A 10,687-nucleotide genomic window follows, 5' to 3' on the forward strand; every position below is an offset into this window, starting at 1 on the left:
TCTTAATATTAACTAAGGTTAGATGACATATTCAACTAGTTTCAAACTTATTCAAACTTCTTCTACTTAGTAAGCGTATAGTTATCTAAACACAATTGAAATCTCATATTTAATGATTAGTAGTTGTGGTATCGCGCTTGTTGCTCACGCTACCCCAAGTTATTGTAATTTCTGTATTTCAATTAATGGTAAAGTTTTGTAAAAATAAAAATGATAATGTTGATTTAATTTAAGTATCTTGATTATAGTTAAATAAGTTTAAGACTAATTTGTATTACCAACATATGTAAGTGATACACGGTTATAAGCAAAATAAACTCTTATTTTTGAAAGGTTGAAAATAGTGTAAAAGCCTTATCTATTCCCTCTTAGAACTACAAATGTAAATGGTTTCGCATAGTTTCAGGTCCATCTTGTTTATTGTAACCATGCAAAACCATTTGAAAATAGAAATTACCATGTTAGAGATCAGTGCTGCATAACCTTTGTAAGACATTACTTGAGATTTTCAAACAATCTGACCAAGCAAAAATATATTTGTAACTATAACAATGCATTGTAGAGTACTTGACAGACAATAGCAAGTCATAACTTTCGGAAATAATACTAAGAAAATTTAGCGAAGACACTCTGAGAATAAATTTTATAGAATGAAGAAAAATGAAACAAAAGGTAAAGAACACGTTACATGTAAATTTGATGAACACCACAGTACGTATGTAGTCTTTAAAAAGCATATTGCTAGTTCACAGAGAAAAAAAAGGTACGAGTAAGCTTGCAATAAGCTAAACACATCAAGCAGCCTCGAAGATTTTACGATAGATCTCTTGGGTTCAGTTTGTCCTAGCATTGCTTTGTCACGCCCCTTCTGGTTCTAGCTACAGATTTTTCATGCTAAGCAAGAACCCTGTCATCAAGAGCATATTTACGAGATTTGACCAAGTCTTCTCTAGCTGCATCAACTTATTTGCCCTAGTTCTATTCTTGTTTTTCCTCATATGTACAATGCTGTGACGTTATTTTCATCGTCCTCGGCTAGAACCTAACACCAAATCAACCAGCAAGCATTCGGTATCACAAGACCTAAAGCAGTGTATTGTGAACTGAGAAATTAGCACAAAATAAGCTAAATATTTTTAAACTACAAAAAGTAAAGGAAGCATAACAAAGATTTGATGTATGAATTTCCTCCCCTACATTCAGTTCAGTAAGTTTCTGGCTGCCAGATTACTAATTCACTTTCTAGTTTCCAACAAGGATATTGACAAAGATTATACACTCCTAGTTTGCTGTCATTATGTCCTTTATGTACAATTTTTTCAAATTCATGTGGTACTGGCTTACTGCAGATAATCTTCAAGCCTTTAGTGGTTTGGATGCTGACTTTTGTACTGAATTTTTGTGGTACTGGCTTACTGCAGATAATATTCAAGATTGACTGTAAAGACTATCTTACCACATTCACCCTAGTAGTGTTAGTAACCCTCTATGCACTAATTTGAAGCTAAATAGTATAGATATACTTTACATTGATTGCTGAAATAATATAAAAGTGTTACCTTGTTAGCAAGGATGTCCAGTGTTCCATGATTTGTTGTCAGATTTGAAGATACAACACGAGAATGCAATTGAAACTACATTGTTATAGAATCAATTCTCTTTCTAGGATCATGCTGCATTCCAACCATAAACACTGACACGACAAGCACCAGAATCTAAAGTGAATTGTGGCTTGACATATGTAGAGGTAAGCCTGCAAATAGAAAAGAAGATAAAATATAGTAAGGCTCAAAGAAAAAGCTAAGGTAGCCAATGTATGGAAAAATTAGCTAGAAGTGTATGCGAGTTTCTATCTACTCATCTTTGTAACTCATAAGCTTATACTATCAATCAGGTGCATTATCATATAGCTTAATATGAAAAATTTGGGAAGAAGAGAGAGACGACCCAATTTCAAAAAACCAAATATTCAAGTCAGGTAAAATAGATATATTCATCAAATTTCACAAAAAGCTAGTAAACAGTGATTTTATGTCCATAAAAATACCTATTCAAAACAACTAAATCGATGAGCTCCAATGGACACTAAGAAATGAGCCTCAAATGAGTCATAATTAATCCTAAGATCATTTTCAAATGTGTTAGTTTCAATTATACAAGAAATCATAGAAAATTTTCACAAAATAGTTGAGTCGGACACTTGGACACGTACCCGTGTCGGCCATGGGTACCCTAGTCCGAGTAACATAGGCAATATGTGAACGTTATCATCAACAGATAACCAATAAATATTTAAACATTAGAAACACAATTACAATAACAAATAAATTACTATCTGAGATGATTCCTAGGCTTGATAAGTTAAGATTTTGTCGAGTAATTAGAGATTCAGTCACTAATTTGTTCGGTAAAATCTTTAAAAAAAATGAGCACTCTTCTAATCTTCATTACAGATTTGCAATGGTAATGCCTAATATCTTGAGAACCTTTGAATTGATACAAGAATGAAAGAACAAAGAGCTTAGTGATTGATAGTCTCCAGTAATCAGTATCATTTCATAGTCCAACGTAATACTACAGTAAAAGAACATAGGAAAAACACAAATTTGATTTTTTTTGCAAGTAGTCACTGATAATCACCATATCCTTCTAATATCACAGTGTAATGTAAAACTAAAATTATTTCAAGGTTTGTGAGAAAAGCTACCCTTTTTTTTTATTGAACAAATGTGAGAAAAGCTACCTGATATAATGTTTTTGGGAGCTTTAATCTATTTTAAGCAGCCACTTTTCCACATTCAATATATAAAGAAGTTGCAAGACAAGCTCAGATATTATGAGCTGCATATTACAGACAAAGATAGGATAGTTATAACCAATAAGTTTAAGAAAACAAAAGAAGCGTCAAGCCGTCAAAAAAAGGAGGGAAATTTTTTCAATTTTTATGGTGACAAATCCTTATTCAGTAGAATTCAGTGAAGGAAATGCAAACATCTATCAATCCTTGTCTTTATGGACTAACATCTCATAATGATAACGGAAAAGATGCCACAAAAGTAGTAGCTCAGCTACAACTAAAAGACTGAATTCACAAATACTTTAACAAATAATTTTTAAATTCAGGAGTACCTTAGATGGTAAAGTATGAACCAGAATAATTAACTGAAATTGAAGGAAGATTACAGCATACGCCCTTTTCCTAAACTTTGCTTCTACCACCAACGACTTGTAGAGATTAAAAAAACATAATTTTCATAGCATATGATATAAATGCTCAGACTCTCAAAAAAAAAATTATAGTTATGAAAACACGAAATTTTCTTACTGAGTAAAACTCGTGCTTAGGGCTTGACAGGACAGATTTCTCATTGTATGCATTGTAGCTCTTCTCTACGACTCTACTACATTCAGAGTCTCAGACTGAGATCTTCTTCATTCGCTAGACGTCCTAAGATCATAAGTCTTTCTCTAAAGGGTGTTGTTGTCTCTGCTGAAAAGCCCTTGACTTTCTCAGTCTCGTCCTCTATCAATCTCTGATTCAGGAAATAAAATGTACAGTTTATTACTACATATATACGAATCAACTACCTCAAAGCAAAGGATGACAACAATTGAAATCAACTACTCATAACCAATGTTTATCTACTCATTCTTTTTAAATTTTATCCAAATTCTAGTTGAGAAGGAAATTAAAGATCACTTCTAAAGAAAAAATTCCAGAAATAGGCAGCTGCAAAAGGTATCATCAAAGAAAAAAGAATATACTCTGGAATAAAATACAAAAATTTCTTCTACAGATTAGTTACGATTAATCAAAGTTCATTTAGAATCATTAGACAAAAGAACGAAAAGAACAAATATATTGTACGAGTAAAATCAACCTTCAGTGATTAGGCATCCAGGACCATAGATACCAGTTGGGTGGAATTGCGAGAATTCGAGATCCTGCAAAACAACAATTAAGCTTAAATTTTGAACTTTAAAGCCACCAAAAAAAATCCTAATGAGCTAAAATTTCGGTTTCAATTAAGCTTTTGATGTTTTTCGTTGTCCCTGGTCTTTCTCCCTCCTACCTTCCTATTTATTTTCTGGAATCCTGTTGCAATTTCCATCCAAAACTCCAGATTTTCATGAATTTTTTTTTAATCTTACCCCTAATTTATAGAAACCCAAGCTCTAATTTCACCCACGTCAATTTTCTAATTACACTGGGTTTTTGTTCCCCTCAACTTCCTGATAAATCAAGCAATCAAATTAAAACAAAAAGAACCAAGCATCAGCTTGTCATGCATAAATTTCCACATAATCCCATTAGCTTGATTCACATAGCTCAATTCCCAAATAACAGCCTTCCATTAAACCGAATTCCACCAGAACCTTGAAATTTTATTAATTTTTTTGGTATAAAAAAAATAAAAATAAAATAAAAAAAATAAAAAACCCTATTCTAGGACATACAACACAACCTTTCAATGCCAAAATTCAATTCTACTCAAACTTCAATTCAGATACAAAATTAATCTGAATGTTAACCTATCTCATCAATGGAAATATAAAAAATAAAAAAATAAAAAAAATAAAAAAAAATCAGCATCAAATCAGCTCATCAATTAAAGCCAAAATCAAATAAATGATGAAAAAAAATAAACCTAGTAAATAAAACCGACAACAGTGGTACCTATATCATCTCATGCTAATTATAGATAAGATGATTAATTTAATTCAATAATCTTATTTTGTCAAGTGGTTAAATCTATATCCCATTTACAACCCTATTTTCTTTCTTACGATAATTTCCCCAATTCACTAAAACCCTAAATAAACAGAATAACAAAAAATAAAATCGAATTGAAAGCATGTTGAGGTAAAAAAAACCCTAGATTGTGAAATTGAAATTTGATGATTGATTAAAACAGACAGATTGCCTCAGAATTTCAAAAACCTGTCTGATGGGGGAGATGAAGCTCAGAAGACGCTTTGATGAAGAATTGAGAGTATACTTGAATGGAGGTACATGAAGTAGTTAAATAACTTGGAGCGAGCCCAACTTTTTTACAGAGTTGGGAATTCCTAAAATAATACAAAACTGCTACACAGCAACTATGAAACAAATTAAGAGATGAATTATTCTGATAACTAACATCTTGTTTCGTTTTTAAAGATGCTAAAAAAATGGAAATTAAGGAAAGAGAGAGGTTATGGTTTATAGTTTGGTTTAATTAGTTAGACTGGAAATGGCTCCTTAGTTTGGTTAACTAATGATGAACTGCTATAGACTTTCAAAGAAAACAAAGAGTAATTTAGGAGATTCACAACTATTTTCACGTTTAAACCAATATTTGCTATTATGGAAGAAAAAGAAAAGTAAGAATTTTATATAGAAAGATTTTTGTCATCACTCCCTTTCCTAATCTGCTCAACCATATTCCCAAGCTTTTGCTTAACACACGTGGTCTCTATGCCCATTGCTCAAATTTATAAGAACTGTGAGCTATTTTTCTATTTTGTAAATAAAACCAGACACACAAATAGTCAACCAAATAGATTACCACACAAGCAAAAACTTAATCTAGGACCAATAGTAACTGTTACTGCAGAAAGATCTTTAGCAGTTAAGTTTGCTTTGTCAAGTGCAGATTGTGTTACCTGCAAATGGGGAAGAAAGAAAATAATAAGAACAAAAAGGTCATTCATACTTCATATTGCTTGCTTCTAGCATTCTAGTTAAACCACTTACTCCGTAACACCATTGAGCTATCAAATTAAAGTGCATCTCAAGATTACTTAAGCTATCAAAAATCGCAGGACAAGTACTACTCAAATTAAAATTCTAATTATAGGGTAAAAACGATAAGAAAGGAAAAAAAAAAAAAACCCAAATTCCAAAATTCAATTAACCAAAATAAATGAGTGATGGATTACACATAGATAAACAAAGAACTCAAGGCCTCAGACAAGCATTAGAACTAACTTGATGTTGCTCTTTCACTGATCGTTAAGAGAGGAAAATGTTGCTTATCACTTTAATCTTCATTCAAGCTTCCCATCTTTCCTTGTTGATCTCTACACATATAAAGCAAGAATAATCGAAAAAAATAGTCAATAAACAGCAAAAAGAACAAGTTAAAGAAAATAAGCAAAAACCCACATCATAAATCTGGGGGAAAAAACTCAAAAATAGGCACTAACGTTCAGACACGAATATATTACCAAAAATATGATAAAATTCACCTTTTCTCTCATTAAGCTGTTCTTCCTGAGAAAATAACTCTCATTACCTTCAATTCTCAATTTAATAGCATCAATTTCCTCCAAGCTAATAATTAGCAACTTATGCTTACCCCAGCCAAGAAAGCATTTATGAGTTGTCATTTGTAACAGATAAAAACAAAGAGAGCATACAAAGCATAGACTTAGCAATGAGATAAAAAGGATAACCCAGAGTTACTTATTCAGCCCCTAAAAGTCGATCATATTATAAACATGCACCCACACAATTCAATAAGATTTCAGTAGTAAATTGTAGAGTATAGTCTGTATACCTGAAGACACTTGAACAAAATTCTCGCGCAACAACTCCAAGCTTTGCTTTACTAATCCACACAGATTATTTTGATGGATCAAGCTCCAGGTGAGCGCACTATAATCAAAGAAGAACAACAGAGAAAAACCAGAAAAAGTCAGTCATATGGAATCAACATTTGATAATTTGATAAGAAAGCAGAACAAAATTGAAAAGAATAAAGGACCTCACGTTCAATTGATAACTGTAGAAGCAATGTACAACTATAAAGTATCAAAAGAATTAGATTCAAATTAAAATTTCCATCTATAGCTCAACCCTAAGCTAAAATGGCAAAGTCACATGATATTGTACTGCAAATAAATGAACAATCAAAGCAAATTGAAATTAACAAACAAAGAGTAATTCCACTCATCTAAAAATACACTTAAAGCAAATCATGACCTAAGGGATATTAAACAAAGCTGTAGACACAATTACAATCAACTCATTACTTAAAAAGAATAATGATAAACCATAAGTTCAAACCTGAAGCTAATTGCAACCTGAAGTCAACAAACAACCTAAGCTAATTGCTCACTCAAGTTTAGCCATTGTTAAAAGTTTCATATTGGAGACATAATCTGAAGCTATATTGTAACTCTTTGCTCTCCAGGCCATCCAAAAATAAAAATTAAACAAAACAACCAAACACTTACACAATAAAGTAGCAGTCTTACTAATCCCAACCTCATAACTCTTCACAATAATTTTCTCTAAATAAGACAACCCATCTTTAGTCAAGCTTCTCAGCTCCAGCACTTAGCCAACCCAATCAAACCTGACCTATTGTAGAAGTAATACTGTGACATCAAAATGGGGCATAAGCATCTCCTCGTCTTCTAACTGCAAACTGAAAAAAAAAAAAAAAAAAAAAAAAAAAAAAAAAAAAAAAAAGAAACCATCAGAAACCATTGATCCTACTATACCCTAAACCCAAAATATCTAAATTCTCATTTTACAAAGAAAAAAAAATCTGTAGGGAAGGATGGAAAAAGGGGAAGAAGGGAGAATTTATAATGTGTTAGATCATAAAAATAATTTTTGTAATCAGATCATACTGATAATATTTTTGATTACTGTGCTATTGTTCGTTAAGGATAATTTTATGTAATTTATTCCCCTAATAAATATTTTGATAAGAACATTAAAAATAATAGTTATTAGATGTAATATTTCGATGTAAAAAAATTTGTATTAAAAAAAAATTTCGATAGGATCACCAACTTTGTTCACACCCATATCTCTTCCATCTAATAAAAGTGGATAAATAGAACATGTTAGCAAAAATGAAATTTATATAAAATTAATCTTTATAGTCTTATAAAAATAATTAAAATATTTACCAGAAAGTGAATAATTGATGTGAAATTAATCTAATAATTGTAATTATACAAAATTAAATCTATGCATTTTTTCATCGTCCCCAATTGCCCAAACAATAGTATTTTGAAAAATTAAATCATTATTTTGTTGTCGCTGACAATGCGTGCGATATTGCTTCTTTTCTGTAACGACTGAAAAGTATCTAATGGAGTAAACTTTTCCTTCAATCAATTTTGAACAAAATTGTAGAACAAAGTTGATTTTAATTGAGGTATGAACGTAATCACCTTGTAATTAAAAATAAAAAAATAAGTTAATTTTATGACTTAATAAAGCTACCTAAATCACAAAAAATTTGTTTTAATCATAAAATTAATTGATAAAAACTAAATGGTTCATTAAAATATTTAATCAATGTAAACGATTTATAAAGATATAATACCTCCTCATCCAATAGGATCATCAGGCGAGAAACTCGTACTTTGATATTCCAAAGATTTTTGCTCGAATTTAATTCTCTAATTAAATTAGATCTGCATATAAAAACAAAATTCAGTAAACAAAACATAAACATATAATCATTAAGTATCCTAAATAAACACAATTTAAGCAATAATCACAAATATACATCTAAACATGGGTTTTAAAAATTAGGCTAAGAATTACCCAGCCATTTATGACCTAATAAAACTGACGCAAAATTAATGACACAAAATTTGCTTGGTTTGGTTTTGTATTGATACGAAATTTTGTTGTGTCGTATGATTTGTCAATTTATAATGGTAGATATCACAAATTTTAATTTAATTATAATTAAGGAATAATTTTTATTTCTCATCATAAACACTATCAAAATTTATCTTATAATAGTAGGTATATAAATCCTATATCTAAAGATGATTATTTTAAAAGATAATTTTTAGTTTTTTAAATAAATTAAATCCTAATAAATCAATATTCGTTGTTTTTACTTACGTGGCAAAATTGTTAAATTACTTTTATCTAGGTGGCGACTGAATTTTTTAATTCCAAAATAAAATAGAAATCTAATTTTTAATTGGTCGAAAATATACCTTTGCTTATGTGGCGCGCCGAATGCTTTCCAAAAATGCCTACTTTATTTATATATATTAGATTAGATTTGCAACTTTGGGGGGTTTTGCGGTTTCACGAGGCAAAATTTAAGGGGCAAACATTAGTGGGAATAAATGAAAGTGATTAAAGTGTTTGGAGAGAGAAAGTTGGCCCACCCACTAGTAAAATTATTAAAATCAGAATTTTTAATTAAGGGTAAATTTGTAATTTTTAAGGTTTTTGTGTACTAAAAATAGAAATAAAATAGAAGTTGCATATAATGGTTAGTGGACTAAAATGACAAAAGTTGCAAATAAAAATTAACGGAGGGAGTATATAGAGTAATAAACATAGTTGTAGTAGATTCAACAAACAAAATGCCCAGTGACGATCTACAAAAAAAAGAAAAAAAAATATGTTTATGACTTGATTCGCACTTATAGTGCTTAGTTAGTTACAGTACGAGTGAAGACCTCAACTACCTACGCTCTCTTCTCTCTCCTCTAACAGCAGAACCACCTCCCCGCAAACCTAGGTGCTCGCCGGAGATCCGGCGCCGCAGTCGTTTCTCCGGCGAGCTTCCTCCTTTTTCGCTCCCTCTAAGCCGGCGAGTCTCCGCCCTCCCCTATCTGCTTCCCTTTCCTCTAATCGGTGAAGATCGCCGGCGAGGCTCCGCCCTTCTCTTCTTCTCTTCTCAGTCGTCACCCTCTTTTCTTCTCTTATCCCCTTTTAATCGCAGTCTTGAAGGTGTTGTTGTGCCCTTTTCCACGGCTAAGACGTTCTAGAGTAGCCCCTTATTACCCATCTCTGAGAGGGAGGTTCACGGTCAAAGGATTTCGCCGGCGAAACAAGAGGTCTAAGGACTAAGCCTAACGCCGCCGTCATAAAGGTCATTGGTAATTTTGATCGTGACGGAAACGGTAAAGTTAGGGTTAGGGTTTCATGGGTCCTTGCGCTGGAGGGCTAGACCTAACGCTGCCGTCAGGAGTGGTTCGTGACGGAAACGGTGAAGTTAGGGTTAAGGTTTTGAGGTTCTTTGCTATTATGGTTTCGGATTTTGGGTCCGAGAGGGGCTCTCTGATTTGGTCGTCTTACTTAAGTATGTTTTTTCTTCTTGTTATTCAGAGTTTACTTTATTTCTTAAAATTATGTATGGTTTATTTTAGCCTTTCTTGGTTGTTGTCCTGTTTTTCTGGTTGTTTTGGCTATAATTTATTGGATGGTTGTGTGAGGAAGGAGTTTGGATACTTTGTCAAGGGATTTGGTTTTGTTGTTGTGTTGAGAGAGGTAACTTGGGTTGCCGTTGTTTGGGAGACGAACAAGAAGTTGGCCATGGCTAGGGTGTGGTGTGTTTTATGATGGAATGACTATGGTCGTCATTCTGCTTCTTTCATTGGAGTGATCATTGTGATCATCACTCTTGATTTTTTCTATCCGAAGCAGGCGCCCAAACTTTATTTTGGGGTTTCTCGAGTCTCGACGTTGTCAAAGCTTTCTTGCCAACAAGAACAGCTTATGAATGATAGGTCACGTGTCCATGTGATCGGTTTGAAGGCCCTACGTGGTGATAAGTTGATCCCACTAGGGAAGGTTAAACTAGCCATGATCAAACAGCTTCGATACTCTATGCTCTCTTTATGTTTTGAAGTAGGTATCCGCTCTTTGGCCTATAAAGAGATCCTGTTTCGCAACTTTTCCGGCCAACTCCAGTTATATTTTGGTTTT

The 10,687-nt window shown here is 32.4% G+C and overlaps 1 long non-coding RNA gene across 1 annotated transcript; it reads right to left on the reverse strand.

Moving 5' to 3' along the window:
- Positions 1-673: 673 nt before the first annotated feature.
- LOC110734258 lies at positions 674-6,512 on the reverse strand. Its single transcript, XR_002513780.1, has 6 exons — positions 5,972-6,512; positions 4,943-5,646; positions 3,882-3,945; positions 3,326-3,533; positions 1,560-1,753; positions 674-1,042 (listed from the first exon to the last, which is right to left on the reverse strand). It is a non-coding gene; the product is annotated as an uncharacterized LOC110734258 (long non-coding RNA).
- Between the last annotated feature and the right edge of the window lie 4,175 nt (positions 6,513-10,687).

Source organism: Chenopodium quinoa, unplaced genomic scaffold (genome assembly GCF_001683475.1).
Source record: "Chenopodium quinoa cultivar QQ74 unplaced genomic scaffold, ASM168347v1, whole genome shotgun sequence".
Classification (NCBI taxonomy): Eukaryota; Viridiplantae; Streptophyta; class Magnoliopsida; order Caryophyllales; family Amaranthaceae; genus Chenopodium; species Chenopodium quinoa.